The sequence below is a fragment of the Nycticebus coucang genome, chromosome 4, assembly GCF_027406575.1.
Source record: "Nycticebus coucang isolate mNycCou1 chromosome 4, mNycCou1.pri, whole genome shotgun sequence".
Classification (NCBI taxonomy): domain Eukaryota; kingdom Metazoa; phylum Chordata; class Mammalia; order Primates; family Lorisidae; genus Nycticebus; species Nycticebus coucang.
In genome coordinates, this window is record NC_069783.1 from 101544405 (window position 1) to 101565792 (window position 21388).

The 21388-nt window shown below is 39.0% G+C and overlaps 1 non-coding gene across 1 annotated transcript; it reads left to right on the forward strand.

The window, feature by feature from the left end:
• The first annotated feature begins 10446 nt into the window (after positions 1-10446).
• LOC128585273 (U4atac minor spliceosomal RNA) lies at positions 10447-10573 on the forward strand. The gene has a single exon (XR_008379991.1). It is a non-coding gene; the product is annotated as a U4atac minor spliceosomal RNA (small nuclear RNA).
• Positions 10574-21388: the final 10815 nt, after the last annotated feature.

The window sequence follows — 21388 nt, forward strand, 5'->3', positions numbered from 1 at the left end:
CTTGGATCATCAGTGGACAAGGTTGAGCTCCAAAGACTTGGCAAAGATCCAGCACATTGGTTGTTCCCATATATTTAAATTGCACAACCCCCTGCCTTCGCAAAGCACCTTCCTCAATATACATGCATTGATTTTATATAAATTATAGAAACGTTCTAACATACTTCTTAAAACAAAACATCATATATGTGCCTTATAAAATAGACACAATGGCTGAACAATTACAAACAAAGGAAGAAATTAAAAATAAATAAGAATAGAAGTTGTGGGGGGAGGAGACAAGATGGCTGACTGAAGCCAGCTTTCCACAGAGGCTCCTGTCCAGTAGGAGAGTTAAAGGACAAAAATTCAGCAAGTAACCTGGTGGATTTGAGCTGCACTAAGAGAGAAGGTTGAAGAACACACGTCAACCCCACTGAGGTGAGCTGCAACCACAAGGATACAAACAAAAGGTACAAAATCCATCACCAAGCAGACGGGAGTCCCCTCCCCCATGAGAACGGCTCAGAGTGTCCCACAAACAACCGGGCAGAGTTCAAAATTCCTCCCACTACAGTCCATGGGAGAGACCCTCTAAAAACTGGACCTACCTCCCCTAGGGTGCCACGGCGTCCTCCTGCCAGGCATAAAACTGTATAAACTATATACAGTCTCTACCTGGATTTCTGAGCTCCCAGCGCTCCCTGTCACTCACAATGAGTTCTGGAGGCTAGTCCCGGTGCAGACTGAGACAATTGATTTGGACTTTTTGAACTGAACCAACCGCCTGAGGACAAATCAGGTGGTGCCCTGGGTACACGGTGGTAGGAAGGTTTGATTTTTCTTTTCCAATTGTTTGCTGGTGGGGGGTGGGGTGACTTAATTGCTGATATTTCTCCACAGCTGAGACTTCAATCCAGAGTATCTGTTTCACTAGGGTGGAACAGAAACCAGCTGAAAACAAGACAGAACCACTTAGCACCACCACACCAGACAGGGCCCCAGTTTCTCAGGCCACAACACTGTACAGGGGGAAAAAAATCAGAGGGAGAAAAACTACCATGGGCGAAATCAGCGGAAAAACTCTGGTAACGTGAATAACCAGAATAGATCAACCCCCCCCCCCAGGAAAGATATGGCAGATGTAATTGAAGATCCTATTCATAAACAACTGGCGGAGATGTCAGAAATCGAATTCAGAATTTGGATTGCAGACAAGAATAACAAAGTGGAATTAGGAATTCGAGGAGAAATTCAAAAGTTGTCTCAAGAATTTAACGAATTTAAAAACAAAACCACCAAAGACTTAGACACACTGAAGCAAGAATTTACAGCCCTCAAAGATATGAAAAATACAGTAGAATCCCTCAGCAACAGAATGGAGCAAGCAGATGAAAGGATTTCTGACATTGAAGATAAAGCCTTTGAACACTCCCAAACTCTCAAAGATGAAGAGAAATGGAGAGCAAAAATGGATCACTCTCTCAGAGAGCTCTGGGATAATTTGAAGAAGGTGAATATCCGAATCATTGGAGTTCCAGAAACAGATGAAGTGGCCTCACTGGGCACAGAGGCCCTTCTGCATGAAATTATGAAAGAGAATTTTCCAGACATGCCTAGAGATTCTGAAATTCAAATAGCGGACAGCTTCAGAATCCCAGCACTACTTAACCCCAATAAGGCATCCCCCAGGCATATCATAATTAGCTTCACTAAAGTTAATATGAAGGAGAAAATCCTTAAAGCTGCCAGGGGAAAGAAAACCATTACCTTCAAAGGGAAGAATATTAGAATGACTGCAGATCTCTCTGCTGAAACTTTTCAAGCCAGAAGAGGGTGGTCACCGACTTTTAATCTCCTAAAGCAAAATGACTTTCAACCCCGGATCTTGTATCCAGCAAAACTGAGTTTCATTTATGATGGAGAAATTAAATACTTTAATGACATTCATATGTTGAAGAAACTTGCCATAACCAAACCAGCTCTTCAGGATATTCTCAGACCTATCCTCCATAATGACCACCCAATCTTATACCACAAAAGTAAACTCACTCAGAAACTTCAGATCAAACTCCAATTTCCACCCTGGCGAAAGGATTAAAAATGCCCACTGGACTTTTGAAAAACTCAATACCTAAAACTTCATGAGACTTACCAATATTCTCCATTAATGTGAACGGCTTAAACTGTCCTCTAAAGAGGCATAGGTTAGCTGACTGGATACAAAAACTCAGGCCAGATATCTGTTGCATACAAGAGTCACATGTTAAATTAAAAGACAAATACAGACTCAGGGTGAAAGGATGGTCATCCATATTTCAGGCAAATGGTAATCAGAAAAAAGCAGGTGTTGCAATTTTATTTGCAGATTCAATAGGCTTTAAACCAACAAAAGTAAGGAAGGACAAGAATGGTCACTTCATATTTGTTAAGGGTAATACTCAATATGATGAGATCTCAATTATTAATATCTATGCACCCAACCAGAATGCACCTCAATTTATAAGAGAAACTCTAACAGATCTGAGCAACTTGATTTCCTCCAGCTCCATAATAGTCGTAGATTTCAACACTCCTTTGGCAGTATTGGATCCATCCTCTAGCAAGAAGCTGAGCAAAGAAATCTTAGATTTAAACCTAACCATCCAACATTTGGATTTAGCAGACATCTACAGAACATTTCATCCCAACAAAACTGAATACACATACTTCTCATCAGCCCATGGAACTTATTCCAAAATGGATCACATCTTAGGTCACAAGTCTAACCTCAGTAAATTTAAAGGAATAGAAATTATTCCATGCATCTTCTCGGACCACCATGGAATAAAACTTGAGCTGAGTAAACAACAGGAATCTGCATACTCATACAAAAACATGAAAGTTAACCTTATGCTGAATGATAGCTGGGTCAGAGATGAGATTAAGAAAGAAATCGCCAATTTTTTGGAACAAAACAACAATGAAGACACGAACTATCAGAACCACTGGGACACCACAAAGGCAGTTCTAAGAGGGAAATTTATAGCACTGAAAGCCTTCCCCAAGCGAATGGAAAGAGAGGAAGTTAACAACTTAATGGGATATCTCAAGCAACTGGAAAAGGAAGAACATTCCAACCCCAAGTCCAGTAGAAGATAAGAAATAACCAAAATTAGAGCAGAATTAAGTGAAATTGAGAACAAAAGGATAATACAACAGATCAATAAATCAGAAAGCTGGTTTCTCGAAAAGCTCAATACAATAGATAAAACTTTGGTCAATCTAATCAGGAAAGAAAGAGCAAAATCTCTAATCTCATCAGTCAGAAACAACAAAGACGAAATAACAACAGACTCCTCAGAAATCCAAAAAATCCTTAATGAATATTACGAGAAACTGTATTCTCAGAAATATGAAAATCTGAAGGAAATTGACTGATACTTGGAAGCACGTCACCTTCCAAGACTTAATCAGAATCAAGTGGAAATGTTGAACAGGCCCATGTCAAGTTCGGAAATAGCATCAACCATACAAAACCTCCCTAAAAAGAAAAGCCCAGGACCAGATGGTTTCACGTCAGAATTCTACCAAACTTTTAAAGAGGAATTAGTACCTATGTTACTCAACCTGTTTCAAAAGGTAGAAAAAGAAGGAACACTACCTAACACATTCTATGAAGCAAACATCACCCTGATCCCTAATCGAGGAAAAGACCCAACAAGAAAAGAAAATTATAGACCTATATCACTAATGAATATAGATGCAAAAATATTCAACAAGATCCTAACAAACAGAATCCAGCAACACATCAAACAAATTATACATCATGACCAAGTCGGTTTTATCCCAGGGTCTCAAGGCTGGTTCAATATATGTAAATCTATAAATGTAAACCAGCACATAAACAAATTAAAAAACAAACACCATATGATTCTCTCAATTGATGCAGAAAAAGCTTTTGATACTATCCAGCATCCCTTCATGATCAGAACACTTAAGAAAATCAGTGTAGAAGGGACATTTCTTAAACTGATAGAGACCATCTACAGCAAACCCACAGCCAATATCATATTGAATGGAGTTAAATTGGAATCATTTCCACTCAGATCAGGAACCAGACAAGGCTGCCCATTGTCTCCATTGCTTTTTAACATTGTAATGGAAGTTTTAGCCTCTGCAATTAGGGAAGAAAAGGCGATCAAGGGTATCCATATAGGGTCAGAACAGATCAAACTTTCGCTCTTTGCAGATGATATGATAATATATCTGGAAAACTCTAGGGACTCTACTACAAAACTCTTAGAAGTGATCAAGGAATACAGCAGCGTCTCAAGCTACAAAATCAACATTCATAAATCAGTAGCCTTTATATATACCAACAATAGTCAAGTTGAAAAAACAATTAAGGACTCTCTCCCATTCACAGTAGTGCCAAAGAAGATGAAATATTTGGGAATTTATCTAACAAAGGACGTGAAAGATCTCTATAAAGAGAACTATGAAACTCTAAGAAAAGAAATAGCTGAAAATATTAACAAATGGAAAAACATACCATGCTCATGGCTGGGAAGAGTCAACATTGTTAAAATGTCCATACTACCCAAAGCAATACATAATTTCAATGCAATCCCTATTAAAGCTCCACTGTCATAGTTTAAAGATCTTGAAAAAACAATCGTTAGTTTTATGGACTCAGAAAAAATCTCAAATAGCCAAGACATTACTCAGAAATAAAAACAAAGCAGGAGGAATTTTGCTACCAGACCTCAGACTATACTACAAATCAATAGTGATCAAAACAGCATGGTATTAGCACAAAAACAGAGAAGTAGATATCTGGAACAGAATAGAGAACCAAAAGATGAATCCAGCTACTTACCATTATCTAATCTTTGACAAGCCAATTAAAAACATTCAGTGGGGAAAAGATTCCCTATTTAACAAATGGTGCTGGGTGAATTGGCTGGTAACCTGTAGAAGACTGAAACTGGACCCACACCTTTCACCATTAACTAAGATAGACTCTCTCTGGATCAAAGATTTAAACTTAAGACATGGAACTATAAAAATACTAGAGGAGAGTGCAGGGAAAACCCTTGAAGAAATCGGTCTGGGTGAGTATTTTATGAGGTGGACCCCCCGGGCAATTGAAGCAGCTTCAAAAATACACTACTGGGACCTGATCAAACTAAAAAGCTGCACAGCCAAGAACACAGTACGTAAAGCAAGCAAACAGCCCTCAGAATGGGAGAAGATATTTGCAGGTTATTTCTCTGACAAAGGTTTAATAACCAGAATCCACAGAGAACTCAAATGCATTAGCAAGAATAGAACATGGGATCCCATCGCAGGCTGGGCAAGGGATTTGAAGATAAACTTCTCTGAAGAAGACAGGTGCACGGCTTTCAGAGATATGAAAAAATGCTCATCATCTTTAATCATCAGAGCAATGAAAATCAAAACTACTTTGAGATACCATCTAACTCCAGTGACACTAGCCTATATCACAAAATCCCAAGACCAGAGATGTTGGCACGGATGTGGAGCAAAGGGAACACTTCTGCACTGCTGGTGGGAATGCAAACTAATACATTCCTTTTGGAAGGAGATATGGAGAACACTTAGAGATCTAAAAATAAATCTGACATTCAATCCTGTAATCCCTCTACTGGGCATATACCTGGAAGACCAAAAATCACATCATAACCAAGATACTTGTAGCAGAATGTTTATTGCAGCCCAATTCATAATTGCTAAGTCATGGAAGAAGTCCAAGTGCCCATCGATCCTTGAATGGATTAATAAATTGTGGTATATGTACACCATGGAATATTATGCAGCCTTAAAGAAAGATGGAGACTTTACCTCTTTCATGTTTACATGGATGGAGCTGGAACATATTCTTCTTAGTAAAGTGTCTCAAGAATGGAAGAAAAAGTACCCAATGTACTCAGCCCTACTATGAAACTAATTTAGGGTTTTCACATGAAAGCTATAACCCAGTTACAACCTAAGAATAAGGGGAAGGGGGAAAGGGAGGGGAGGAAGGGAGGAGATGGTTAGAGGGAAGAGGATTGGTGGGATTACACCAGCGGTGCATCTTACAAGGGTATATGTGAAACTTGGTAAACATGAATGATGCCCCATGATTATATCAATGTACACTGCTATGATTTAATAAAAAAAAAAAAAAAGAAGAAGTTGTGGTTTATTCCCATGCTTAGTGGGTCACTCTGCACAGTCTGCTTCAGAAAAATGGGCTGGGGGCCATGGGAGGGCTTCGGATTCCAGGAAGAATTATTTCAAAATTAAAGTTTATGCCAAGTATAAAAACTGAGAGAGCACAATGGGAATGAGAGGACACCCCAGTTTTGGAGGGAAGGGCAAAGAAGCCTGAGATTGCCCCAAGGAGAATGGATGTTGCCTCAACAGCAAGATCTGAATATGTTCCTTCTTGCAGTTAACTGGAAATCCAACAGACCTAAATGTGTAGACAGCAGACAAGACAACAGTGAGGCAAGGTAAATAATATTTACGTTTGTAATTCTCAAACCAATGGCACATAATCACCTTTTCATGGCAGACTTTTATTTTTTTTTATTTTATTGAAATATTTTTATTATGGGTTAATGTGAGGGTACATATGTTTAGGTTACATTATTTGTGTTTGTAAGGTAGAATCAAAAGTCTGAGTTGTAGTTGAGTCCTTCACCCAGAAAGTGTGCCTTACAACCCTACATTGCACCTAATAGGTGGGAACTAACCAACCAAATCGGTCTCTTAGGAGAAAGAACTATCTCCATCCTCTTTTTCTTATCACTTTAAGCTAAAAAATGTGAGTGCAAACTTGGGAAGTCATGAGAAAGAGAGAGATGATCAAAGAAGTGGGCTGAAACTTAGCAGAAGGTGTGGTCCAGAGAGGTAGGGGTAAGAGAGCATGAATTTTTTTTTTTAAGCAAGGGAAGCAACAAGGATTTCTTAGAAAACACGTTAGCCCCTGATTTCCCCAAAAGGTAGCCTCACTAGGGAGGTAAGTTACAGTCCTGGTTTAAGAGCTGATGTAACTGCTGAAATCAGGGGAAATTGCACTGTGTTCTCATTCACTTGCATTTTAAAATTTTTAATTTTTTAATTGTGGTCAAATATACATAACAAAATTTACACTCTTCACCATTTTTAAGTGTACAGTTTGGATCTGTGGTGTTAAGTGTGTTTTCATTGTTGTGCAGTCTTCAGAACTCTTTGTTATGTAAAATTGAAACTCTTCTTAAGCATTAAACAATATCCCTTATCCCCCTCCCGCCTCTTAGTCCCTGGCAGCCCCACTCTGCTTTCTGTGAACGCGATTGCTTTAAGCACCTTAGATGAGTGGATTCCTATAGTGCTTGTCTTTTTGTGACTGCGTTATTTCTCTCGCCATAATGTCCTCAAGGCTTATCCATGTTTTAGCATGTATCAGACTTTCATTCATTTTTAAAGCTGAATAATATTCCATTTTACACACATATAATACATATATCTCATTTATCTCTTCATCTATAGATGGTTTGCTTTTACCGCTTGGGTATTGTGGAAAATGCCCCTGTGGACAAGGATGAGCAAATATCTCTTCAAGAACTTATTTTCAGTTCTTTCAAATATATACACAGAAGTGAGATTTCTGGATCATGTGGCAATTCTATTTTTAATTTTTTTAGGAACTGTCATATTGTTTTATATAGCGGATGCATCATTTTACATTCCCACTGGTAGTGTACAAGAGTTCCATTGTCTCCACATCCTCACCAACACTTGTTCGTTATTTACTCTGTGTGTGTTTTTTTAAATAGTGGCCATTCTGAGATGATATCGTGTGGTTTCTATTTGCATTTGTCTAACGATAGTGACGTGGAGCATCTTCTTGTATGCTTGTTGGTCATTTGTATGTTCTCTTTGGGAAAATGTCGATTCAACTCCATTGCCCATTTAAAAAAGTTTATTTTATATTTTCTTGATGAGTTGTAGCAGTTCTTTTTATCCTGTGTATTAAATCCTTATCAAATATATAATTTGCAAGTATTTTCTCCTCGTTCAAAAGATTGTCTATGCACTCTGTTGACTGCATCCTTTCATGCAGGAATGTCTTTCTTTGATGTAGTCTCATTTGTCTATTATTGTTTTTATTGCCTGTAATTTCATGTCATAGTCAAGAAATTGTTCTACTTAAGTCCTTGGCCCATTTTTTTTCTTTTTAGTTTTTTTTTTTATTGCGGTGTTATAGGACTTCTTTATATATGTTGAGTATTAACCCCCTAAGATCTGCAATTTGCACACGTTTCTCCCCTTCTATAGCTTGCCTTTTCACTGTGCTATGACCTCTGAGGTACAGCCCTTTGTGGGTATGAAATAGTGTGTTCTTTTCTTTCTTACCCATTCCCTGCATAACTGCTTCCCAGGCTTGCTGTATATGCAGTTTTATGAATCTCCATGCTTGGCATGAAGCCCTCCTGTTACCATCTTGAAATTCTTTATAACTTTGAACAAGGGGTATGAGTTTTTATTTTGTCCTAGTGCCCATTTCTCATGGTCTAGTCCCATTTCTCTCTGGCTGGTCTCATTTCTTTGGGGCCATGCCTCCAAACTGTGTCCTCTTACAGAAGGTAGATGCTCTTTGGGCTTTCTTTTGTGATCTCTGCTATCCCCTATAATCCCTACTAACTCTATACTTTCTTTGTTTTACATTCTGACAAAGCCATATTGTATGTACAACCCATCTGAGCACAGTAACAAAATCTGCTAGTTAAATTGGGTTGACTTAATTTTGTGTTGACATGGTGGCAATCACAACAATTAAAAGTGTTAAGAATGGCAACATGAATAACAAAAATTTTAATCTTTATTCAAAAAAAGCCATGAATAGTTTTCTGAACTGAAAGACTGTGCCTAACATTTGGTTCTATTTTGGTTGGGTTGTACTCATTTTTAAGAGTAGATCCTATTTAGGGTCTTTTCAACATAGTGAGTACAGAACCTTAACCAGTCCCCCTCTGCAAAAGCTGCCTCTACATGGCTTTGCTATTAAATGAACTGTCAGGATAGTTTTCTTAGAAAATTAGCTCTTTGGTTCATAGAACACACATGAAAGAAGTGACAAGAAAGCAAAAGGCATTGCCAAGGGGACAGAGCAAACCGGTCTTTTGTACGGCTTCCCTTTAACACTGTAGTTTTCCCTAATTGCAGTGTTCAAGATCCTCTGGAGGAAAAGAGAAAGAGAGGATGTGTCAAACTGTGTAACTTTTCTCAAATAAATTAGCTTGCGCTATCTATCTCTCCAACTCAGGATGAACTGCCAGCGCATACTAATGGCCAGGAGATCACATCATCCTTCTTCATCAGGCGAGGGTGTTATCCTTAGTGAGGTGCTTCTGAGCCAGGCAGCTCCCCTCCCAGTGCAACCCCGCTGCTTCTTTCTCTTGCCTATGACTTTCCTTTTAACCTTTGAGCCATTAATCAAGGCAGTGACCTTGGCCATGAGTGTCTAAATTCGGTGGATAAATGGAAAGGAAATCTGAAGTTGTACAGCCCCCAAAAGCGGGAGAGAGTACGCTATTTCTTGACAGTTTTAGCAGGAGAGCAGAAGTAGGGCTGCTATTCATTGCAGACTGTTTACACTGCCCTGGCTGCCTCAACTTCACATTGTCCTTCAATGACAGGATCAGACAATTAGCATTAGCTGTAGGTGCCTTTTATTATTTTTTTTACTTAATTTTTATTAAATTATAACTGTATGCTTATATGGGGTACAATATGGTGATTTGATATACAATGTAGAATGCTTAAATCAAGCTAATTAACCATCACCTCAGTTACTTTTGTAGTAAGACATTTATAATATATTCTCACTTGTTTTGAAATGTCCCCTTGCCTTGTGTACGTTAGCTGTAAGTGCCTTTTACTATCTCGGTTTTCAAAAAGAGTCACAAAATTTGCAGATAAGACAAAGAATAAAGTGAAAGGACTCTCCTTTTTGGGGATGGGTGTCGAATAGCAGATATATTCTCTGTGAATGCATTGATTCACAAAGGTTCAGATTTTAATCCCAGGGACGGTGAGTGAATTTCAGGCAGGGGCAGGGATGGGGACGTTGAAGGGGATTTCGCCTTTCTCCCTCAGTAGGTCACCAGCAGGCTGTTCCCAAAACAAACTCAGGTCCACAGGAGAGCCTGTCTGCAGTGTATACAAGACTTCCTGAAAATCCCTAGCCTTGCCTTTGACCACAGTGCTGCCCCACAGGGAAATTCTGGATCCAGTATGGGAGACTCAGTTTTTAACTTTTCTAATTTTCCCCTTAGCTTTTATAAATCTGGTATTCAAAATATTTATCTTATAAGATTTCATGTGAAGACTAAATTGGGAGTATTTATGGAAGCTCTTAGTACAATGTCCAAGACCAGTGGGGTGCTAACTTCTGTGCAATGAAATAGTAGTTATAAAACCAGATGCCCTACCATCCTTTTCTTGGGGTTGCACTACTGTCCAGTGAGTGCATAGTGAGGGCAGTACTGCTAACACCTACACAACACACTTGCATCAACTAGAGCTTTGCTTTATATTGGTGCAATTTCTTGGAAAAAGAAAAATCTCTTTTTCCCAAAAAACAAACAAACAAACAAAAAAAAAAAAACCAACCAGATGCCCCAAATATCAAATATGTGAAACTGTGATCTGCAAGGCTGTGGACTGTGTCATTCTGGATGGGCAAACATTCTGTGTAACCTGCAATTTGACTTTCATGATTCTAAAACTGTTATCAAATTTTATGAAAATGTTTCGTGAATTTAGCACAATTTCTCCCCCTTACAGAGTGCACTGAATAGAAGCCCATGTGTGTTGTGTGTGTGTTTGGTGTCTGATGTGAAGTGTGCCTGTGCACATGCATGTGTGTGTGATATGTGTTGGTGTGTGCTCTGGACTGTGTGTGAGTGTGTTGCGTGTGATATGTATTGGGATGTGGTTTGGATTGTGTTGTTTTGATATACCTGTTATCGTTATCAACAGGGGTCATGAACAACCTTCCTTCTCCAACTACACATTTTACATTCATGAAAATCCTCAGATGGGAACTTGAGTTCGAGGACCTTATATATTTTATGGGAGACCCGGGTTGGTGGCCCGCACCTGGAACCCCAGCTAGGCAGCAGGATTGCTTGAGCCCAGGGGCTGGAAGCTGCAGTGAGCTACGATCTCACTGCTATACTCTGGCCTGGGTAACAGCACAAGATCCAGCTTTAACAAACAAAAATAAAAATATTGTTTGGGAAGATGTTATTTTGGGTACTATCTTTGTGAGAGAAATTATGAAAACCTTTAAGTTTGATGTTCATCAACATAATAGTAACATGTTAAATAAAAGGCTGTCACTAGGGTTGAAACGCTCTGTATCCCATATGTATGTGTAATGATTAGGTGTCAACTAATAATTAGCAACCTGGAAATTGTAATACTGGATATGTGAATAAAGTGTTATCTTCATCCTCTCTTCCTTACTAATATTCTACCTGAAAATCCCCTGAAATGATGGTGTGGATTTATTTTATCTAATGTGCTAATGGGATGTTTCATTGTTTGGACCCCTCTGGGGTCTCCCTGACCTGGGTCCTGTCCCTTCTCTGTGCAGGGGCAGTGCTCAGGCCCTGCAGAGTCCCCCAACCTCCCCATGCACTGCACTTTACCTCCCCCTGTCTTCCTAAACTCCTTCATTTTTGTGGCATGTTTCTTGATAAGCATTATTTTTATAATTTTAAATAAACATTTTCATTATTTGGGAGAAGATGTTCAAAAGTAAGTCCGTGTTAACTAGGTTATGCTGAAAGGGAACCAAGTGAGGGGTGGCCTTCCTTTGCAGAGCCGGGCTATTTTAGGGCTTGTATCTTTACAGTGTTGCCTTCACCTCCTTGGTCCGTTGCATCTCAGTACTATTCCTTTGCCTGTTGTAGAAATTGTGGTAAAAGACATGTAAAATGTATCATCTCGAGTATTTTTAAGGGAACAGTACAATAGTGCTAATTATGACCATGTGGCTGGGTAACTGCTCTCTAGAACTTTTTCATCTTATAAAACCAAAATTCTGTACCCACTGAACAACAACCCACACCCAGCTTGTGGTAGCCACTGTTCTACTTACCTTTTCTAGGAGTTTGACTACCCTAGGTAACTCATGTAGATGGAATAATGCATGGTTTTGTGTATGTGTGTGTACACATGTGCATGTGACTGGCTTACTTCATTTAGCACGATGACCCTCAGTGTTCATTGGTGTTATTGGACGTGGCTTTCCCTTTTTATGACCGTGGCATGTATATATCACATTTTACTTCTCCATTCATCTGTCTACAGACACATGGGTTGTTCCTACCTCTTAGCTGTTGCAAATAATACTGCATTGACCTTTGGTTTATAAATATCTCTAAAAGATCTTGTTTACAATATTTGAATATATACCCAGAAGTAGAATTGCTGGATCATATGGGTAATTCTAGTTTTGATTTTTTGAGAAGCTGCCATACTGTTATTGGTAGGAGGTGCACCATTTTATAATACATTCCCATCAACAGTGCTCAAGGGTTTTAATTTCTCCACAACCTCCCTAACACTTATTTTTTTTCTGGGATTTTTGACACAGCCATCCTAATACATGTGAAATGATACTTGATTGTGGTTTTGACTTGGATGATTAGTGATTTTTTTTTTTTTTTTTTTTTTTGTGGTTTTTGGCCAGGGCTGGGTTTGAACCTGCCACCTCCAGCATATGGGACCGGCGCCCTACTCCTTGAGCCACAGGCGCCACCTGATTAGTGATTTTTTTAATATGCTTATTGGCCATTGTATATCATCTTTGGAGAAAAGTTCTTTGCCCCTTTCTTAATGAATTCATTTATTTTTTCATTGATAGTGTTGTTGAGTTACAGCATTTTTTTTTATATATATATATATATTCTGGACATACCACCCTTTATCAGAAGTATGGTTTGAATACTTTTTCTCCTATTCAGCAAATTGTTTTTTCACTCTGTTTTCATTGGTACACAAACATTTTTAAGTTTTTAAGTAGTCCTGTTTGTCTATTTTTGCTTTTGTTGCCTGTGATTTTGGTGTCATGTCCAAGAAATCATTTTCAACATCAATGTCATGAAGGCTTTTCACCTGTTTTCTTTCGTAATTTATGTGGTTTCAGATCTATGCTTAGGCTCTTGTCCATTTTGAGTTAATTTCTGCATAAGGTGATAACTAATAATCCAAGTTCCTTTTTCTGCATGTGGATACCCAGTTTCCTCAGCACTATTTCTCATAGACACAAACCTTCCCCCATTGTCTCAGCACTCATGTTGAAGATGATTTGGCCATACATGTAAACATCTATTTCTGGGCTCTCCATTCTGTTCCATTGTTCTGCTATGTATACGTCTATATTTACATCAATATAATACTGCTTTGATTGTTGTAACATTGTAATATGTTTTGAAATCAAGAGGTCTGAGGCCTCCAGCTTTGTTTGTCTTTCTCAAGATTCATTGTTGTTATTTGTTGCCTTTTGAAATTCTTATACATTTCAGGATTTTTTCTTCCACTTTTGGAAAAAAATGCCGTTGGGATTTTGTTAGAGATTGCATTGAATCTGTAGATTGTTCTGGATAAAATGGACATTTTAACAATAGAAAGTCTTCTTTAATTTCTTCCAGCAATATTTTATACTTTTCAGTGTAGAAGTCTCATGCCCCCTTTGTTAAGTTTGTTCCTAAATACCTTGTCCTCTTTAATGTCATTGTAAGTGGAATTCTTTTCTTAGTTCCCCTTTTCAGGTCTTTCACTATAAGCCTATAGAAATGCAAGAATTTTGATGAATTTGTTTATTAGACCTAACAGTTTTTTGTGTGGAAACTTTAGTGTTTTCTACATATAAGATTACGTCAGTGAACAGAGATAATTTTACTTCCTTCATTCTAATTCGGATGCCTTTATTTTTTGCCTGGCTGATTGCTCTGTCTAGGACATCCAGGACATTGTTCAATAGAAGTGGCAAGTGTGGGCATCCTCGTCTTGTTTCTTATCTTAGAGGAGGCACTTTCAGGATTTCACCATTGAGTGTGATGTTGGCTGTGGGCTGTCATAGTTGGTTTTCATTATGTTGAGGTCATTTCTTTCTATTCCTAGTTTGTTAAGTGTCTTATCATGAAACAGTGTTGAATTTTTCAAATGCTTTTTCTGTTTTGAGACAGTTATGCCATTTTGTTTTTCTTTCTGTGCATTACATTGATTGATTTTCATATATTGAATCATTCCTGTATTGCAAGAATAAATCCCACTTGGCCACGTTGCATAATCCTGTTAAAGAGTTGTTGAATTTGGTTTGCAAGTATTTGTGGAAGATTTTTCATCATTTTTCATTGGGGATATTGTCATTTTCTTTTTTCTTGTTTCTTTTCCTGATTCTAGTATGAGGGTAAAGCTGGCCTCATAGCCTCATGGAATGAGTTTGAGAACATTTCCTCCTCTTCAATTTTCTGGATGAGTTTGAGAGAATAGGTGTTCATTTTTCTTTAAATGGTAGACTTTTTCTTATTTTTTTGGCCGAGGCCAGATTCAAACCCCCCGCCTCCGGTATATGAGGCCGGTGCCCTACTCCTTAAGCCACAGGTGCTACACCTAAAGGGTAGACTTCTATAGTGAAGCCTTATGGTCCTGGGATTTCATTGTTAAGAGGTTGTTTATTACTGATTCAATTTCCTTACTAGTTATATATCTGTTTAGATTTTTAATTTCTTCATGGTTCCATCTTGGTGTTCTGTTTTCTTTTTTTGTCTTTTAATAGCTGTGCACTAGTTTCTCCCAGTATATAATCTACAACTTCTTTTCTAGTTCTGAATTTAAAGTTTATTAAGCTCACATAGGTGTGACAGATTCTCATTAGAAATTGTGCCAACAAATATTTTCTGGCGTAATTTAGTAGGCTGAATTGCAAGCTCAATTTGTTTTTAATAATTATGTTGAAAAACCTCAAAAAACAATGTTCCAAACTTTCTAGCTGTATTCCTACTTACAATAGTAATTGTTCTCTTTCATTTAATAGAAGAGACATAGAAATAAAAAACAGCCAAAAATACTTCATATTTAACATGACTTTTCTGCTTAAGATTGCAACAATGCATAGATTTTAATAAAATTGTGCCCTCTTATTTTAATTTCATTTTTTTATCGCCTTGCTCACCAAATTTCAGGCTTGTGTTTTATTCATGTATTTATTATCTGTATTCCCCTAGCCCATCCTCCACTTATCCACTAGAGCTAAATATTCCAAGATTTTAAATGTGATTCTGTTGTTTTACATTGTTCTAATAAATTATGTATGATTTTTATGTATGTAAATCTTAAATTTATGTGAATACCACATTGATGTTAAGTAGATTGATTTGGTCCTCAATTTCCCCCTCAGCACTCTGTTTTAAATTCTAGCTCCACTGAGATGCACACAGAATTTGTCACTTTCTAGGAGTTTCATAGTACTCCCTGAGGCACAGTGGTATCCCATCTGCCCACTCTCCCACACCTGGGTGCACAGGTGCAATGAACACCCTTGCATATATTACTTCCGTTTTGTAACATGTCTCCCTCCAGGTCACGGACTTTAATAAACTCTCAAAATATTCTCAAAGAACAATTAATTTTAGTTCACCAAAGAATTTTTAGTTCCCCAGATCACAATGTAAGTAGAACATTAGAATTTAAAGATTAGTAAAAATAACCAAATCAAAATACATCAACACCTCCCTGAATATTACTCACTATACCTTTCAGTCCTAACAATAAAGTCGATTCACAGTCCTTAAATTTCACTTGATACCATCCAGTCTCATCTAAAGAAAAACTGTCAGGCTTAAAAGGGTTAATTTTTAGCTACTTCTTTTCCTTTTATTTTGTCCCCCTAACTCAATCTCTCCCCTTTTGTTAGATGTTCAGCTGGCCCTCCTCACCATCACTGACATGCTTTCCACCTGTTATCAGGTCTATTCTAGGCAATTAGAAGCTAAGTTGACCCTGCAAAGTATCCTGTAAATTAGGATATTTAGAGAGTGAGAGGGACACTTGATGATGAATTGCTGAGCTGCTCTAAACAGATGAGGATGGGTGGCCACTCTATTATAAAAGCTGAAAGGCTGGGGTGGCACCTGTGGCTCAAGCAGTAGGGCACCGGCCCCATACTGGGGGTGGCGGGTTCAAGCCTCGTGGGCCAAAACTGGAAAAAAAAAAAAAAAAAGCAGAAAGGCTGATTTGAGTCTTTCAGAAGGTTTTAGCAATTTGGCTTCCAATGACTTTTCAACTAAAATGCATAGGGAAAGTTGAGGCATTTTGACAAAGTCAGTTGGAAGGATATTTTTGGTAGACACGGGGCACCCTTCCAGTCATGCCACCCAGGCAGCTGCCAAAGCCCTCTCTTTTCCCATTTATTCCTGCTTTCTTCTTCCCTCCATGGACCCTCCAGTCTCTGTGCTCCCCAAGGAGAGCAAAGACAGGTGGTTCCCACAGATACACAGTTGCTGAGCCCCTCTGGTCTGCTTGTGATTTTCTGGGTCCAGGCATCAGCAGACTTGGGCTTGTTCATGTGTCTTCACATATGTCTTTCTTTAGTCTGATATCCTTTGAGGGGAACTGAAGGGAGATTAACAGAGATGTTAGAGGCAGTGGATTAATCTGGGATAGGCCTGACTTCTTGCCAGAGTAGGTTATTCTCTCTCCAGCTAGATGGTGAGTTTCTAAAAGGCCACATGTCTTTTCATTTCTTAAGACATTATTCTCAAAATCCCATTCTTTCTCATTCTGTCATAAGAACACCTAGGACAAGTTCCTATAACAATAGATGCCTGCTAGTTCATTTCATTCTGATTAATCAAGCTTCCGATTTATCCACATTTGTCAAAGGCCAATAAATACCCTCTATAGGAATTTACTTTATCAAATGTCTGTCTCTCTTATGAAGTCTAGCAAACTATGCCTGCTTATTTAAAAGGTGATTTCTTTACCTCATAAAAGGTTTTCAGATAGTATACGTTTCTCTTACTGTCCATATTTGCAGACCCCAATCCTTATCAGCTAATCTGTAACTTTATGTTTGAAGATTTATTTGTGTGTTTTCAGACTCTCAACACTGGATTAGAGAATGGGGAAGGCACTGATTTCCTTGATTCCCTAGAAATGGCACAAAAGAAATCAGACACACACAAAAAATCATGTACAGTGGATGCATGTTTCCTAGGATGGTGCAATGGTGTTGGCGGAAGCATGTATCACAGCTGGTTTTCTCTTTTTCCATCCTGGTTGCTCACCTGGGACTTTTTGTTTTTTCCCTTCAAAGTCTTTAGCAAATGTATTTGGAACTTCCTAGAGAGAGTCCAAACAAGCACTGTTGGGCAAGACGTGATGTCCACTGTTTCTTGGCCCTTTCTGTGGGTGATGCCATTCAGCAAGTTCCAAGGAAGTCTCACAGCATGGTGGCTGCGGTGGCTGTTCCTCCTCATGCCCCTTTTTATGGGGATTCCTCACCTCAGTCTAAGCCACAGACTCAGCTGCTTTGGGAAGCCATCTCCTTTCCAACACTTGAACGCACACTTGTGCCATACAGTTACAAGGACCCCCAAGGAAGGCTGTGCATAGACATTGGTATGAATGTTGCAATTTCAGTTTTTCTTTGCAACCCTTCTGTAGAAGGTGGATAGTAACAGTAATTACCTTATAAAGTTGTTGCAAGTTTTAAATTGCTTATCACATATTAAGAATGAGTACCTAATCCATAGAAAGCCCTCAGTAGATGTTAGCCACTATTGTTATCACACAGGCATCTGCTGTCTTGTAGAATTCTACAACGGACACCTTTGTGTTAAAAAATCATCATAACACAGCTTGGATTGACAGTATAAATCCTGGAGGATTTGACTGGGAGAGAGTTGGTTACATGCCAAATCGATGCACAGAGGCACTTTGAAAAGGCATCTGTTAATTTACGAATTGCAGAAATTTTAAAAAGGGAGAATTACATCTACCTTGTTCTACAAGTACATCAAAAGGATGGCAGCAAATACTACAGAATAACAATATTACCAAGGTGACCATTTCTAAAATTTCAATGAAATAAAAATGTTACTACTGAACTATCAAAAATGCCATGAGGTTTTGAACTTCTCCTTCACCATCCTTGCCATGATCTGAGATGTGCTGTGATGAAATATAGAAGATGAAACATCAGAGGACATGGGTTTAAGTCATTTAATGATTTTGCCATAAGAGCAAGACACTTCACTGTTCTGAGCCTGCACGTTTCCTCTGAAAGTTGGAGACAGCTGTTCCACAGACCTCACAGAGAGGATGTGCAGATGGAATGCGAGTTCATATCTCAAGATGCCTGTGAACAGCAGAAGTGCCCTAAGTGCTTTTCCCTCATTACTTCTTCATTAGAAACATCCTATACCATCCTTTTCTCTTTTTAGTCAAATCTGCACTCTGGCCCCTAAAACCTTCAGTAATCTGACCTCTACCAGTTTATCCACTGATCCTATTGCTCCATCTTAATTAAAAGGCATCTATTAAATGCCTACTGTGTATGACATCAGTCTTTGGATATTAATTTTCCTCTCTGGAAAGTCCTTTACTTGATTAGTATAGCATATTGTTAATTATTAATTAGTATTAAGTGTTTTGCACAGCAAGAATGTATTCTTCTTTTTTTTCAGTTTTTGGCTGGCGCTGGGTTTGAACCCGCCACCTCTGGCATATGGGGCCAGTGCCCTACTCCTTTGAGCCACAGGTGCCGCCCCAAGAATGTATTCTTATTACCTACTCATTGTACATGACGACACTGAGGCTGTGCCCAAGCTGACAGCAAAGGCAGCCCTCTTGTGATCATCTGGAGAATACTACACAGCTACCACCTCTTATTGTCTGCCTGGACTTCCCTGACTGTGGCCCCGTTAGTTCTTTGCGTACTCCATGCTGAGCATCAACTTTTTTTCAATTAGGAGGGGTCTTAGAGATCAATCTGAACAAATTTATTTGTGTTTGGGGGGCACTTATTATGTAAGAGACAAGCATTCACTGTGTGTCCAGGCAGTTCATACATTATTGGGCAGCTGTTATCACGGACAGAGTTTCCTCCTGTTGAACACACGTTTTTCTTGGTTGAAAGGTTCTAGACCTGTCCTCCTCTAGAATAATGAATCTTCTCCGCCAGCTCTTTCTATAGCTGAGCTGTATAAATAGCTGGAGGCTGTCATATATTTTCTTAGAAAATATGTTCTTATATTTTAAATATCAGTATTGAACAAGACACTCTATTAATTAGCAGCAATAGCAAAAACAATAGCTAACATTGACTGCACATGTATAATGTGCTGGGTGTTCTTCTAATGGATTTCATGTATCGGCTTATTGAATCCTTTGCACACCCCTGCCTGAGGGCTTGAGTGCCAGGTGGGCTTGGTCATCAACTTGGTCATCAACTCATGTCTCACTTGTTACTGGGACTCAGGATGGAACAAATACCCAGATATGAGGAGAGAGCAGTAGAGACAGGGTCCTAATGTCCTCTTCTGCTGACTCTCTGTGGCCATGCCCACCGACTTGGGCTTCATTAGCTTTCCTAGAGGGGACATCTCAAACACTTCCTAGTACAGTTGTGCTGATCATGGCTCTCTGGCCAAAATTCTATACAGTCAACCACTGTGTGAGGAATTCTTTCCATCTATTTTCTCAATGCTTGAATTTGACAAAAGGGGAAAAAGAAGTCTCAGGAAAATAAAGGGCACAGTCCAAGGTGATATAGGAAGCTGCAGGTGTGGGGTTGGGAGCCTGACTGCCCAGCCGTCCAGGGAGCCTGTCTTCTGCCTAGCCCTGCACTGCTGAGCTGTCAAGCTTAATAATCATGCACCCAGTGTCGGCCTTCTGTTGCTTTTCGACTGCTTCTTGGATGTAAACATTCCTGTATAATCTCGAAGAGACAGGTTTCTACTCCTTACAGATAGCTGCCATGATAGTACTCTCTTATACTATCTGTGGTAAGCACAGTGGTACTTAGCAAGGCACATAGCAAGGACACCCTCCGGGTCTGTGGATTGGAATTCAGAAATAGCGCCCTTCCCTCAATTCCGTTGTTTTATGTGTTGGGAACACACCCGATCTCAGTCTCTAGCTCCATAATTTGTGCTCAGAAGGACAAAGTAAAAATTTGGAAGTAGTTTATTAGGATGGGACACTTACTTGAGAACATGACTGGTCTCTCTTTCTTTGCTGTATTAATTACTTGCTAGTGTTTTAGAGGAAACAGAGAGAGGTGCTAATGAGGCACTAATAACCCCCACCCTCCGTATATACTCTTTTAAGCAACTAATTATGACTAACAGCTATAAATCTACTTTAAAACATAATGAATTCAACCTTATGAAGAAAAATGATTAATGAATGTGGTCTGTACATAACTTAACAAGAAAAGGTCACAGTGGCTACGGAGAGTGAGGTGTTGAAAATGTTGCAAATTACAGAATGGTTTTATTCTAATCTGTTATTTGAAATAAAAAGGGATGTCTTTGTACTCGTTTTTATAAGCAATCTGGAGGTTCCGCCAGCACTCTTTACTCCCAGGGTCAAGGGAATCTTTGAAAATGTAAGCAGTTCTCTCCTTGGAACAGCCAAGGATTTCTTTCTCTCTATAGGGTTGGTACCTCATTTGCAAGTTTTAAGAGAGCTTTGCAAGCTTGAAGGATTTGGGACTCCAGGGCAGGAATGAAGCAGGAACTGTCTGTCCCTGTTGGTACTGCTGTCTCGATTTTATGCCTGTTTAATATCCTTTTCAATGACTAGCTGTGTAACTGCCCTTTGGCTACATATTAACTATTTTTCGACTTTACAATTTCTCTTGGTTTGAGCTGCAAGCTCATCTTTAAGTTTTTCCAGTGTTCTTGAATGATAACATAGAATACAAAAATTAATAGGAAATGATCTTCTTCTAAGAAATTGAATGAACGAGATTTTCTGATTTTAAACCCTGCATTTTGCAATAGCTTTCCCATCACAGGCATCTTGAAAGATAATTCACACAGCCAATACACAGGCACCTAAGGCTCACAATGCAGCACCTCCATTATCCTCACTTCACTCTGGTCTCTGCAAGTTCAATTCCACCCAGTCACATCACCAACAACTAAGGCAGGAGAGCCATACCCTCAAGTAGGAGACAGAAACAGGAGTGGTGCTTAGGTTCTCGGCGGGCATCCGTGCGGCTGGCAGCAGAAGCTGTTCAGTGGTTCTGTTGCTGCCTTTCGGTTACATTCTGTTGGGTAACAGCAATCTCATGCTTCTTGTGTCCCCATGTGATAAAGAATCCCAGCTCTTGCAGTTTTGACATACA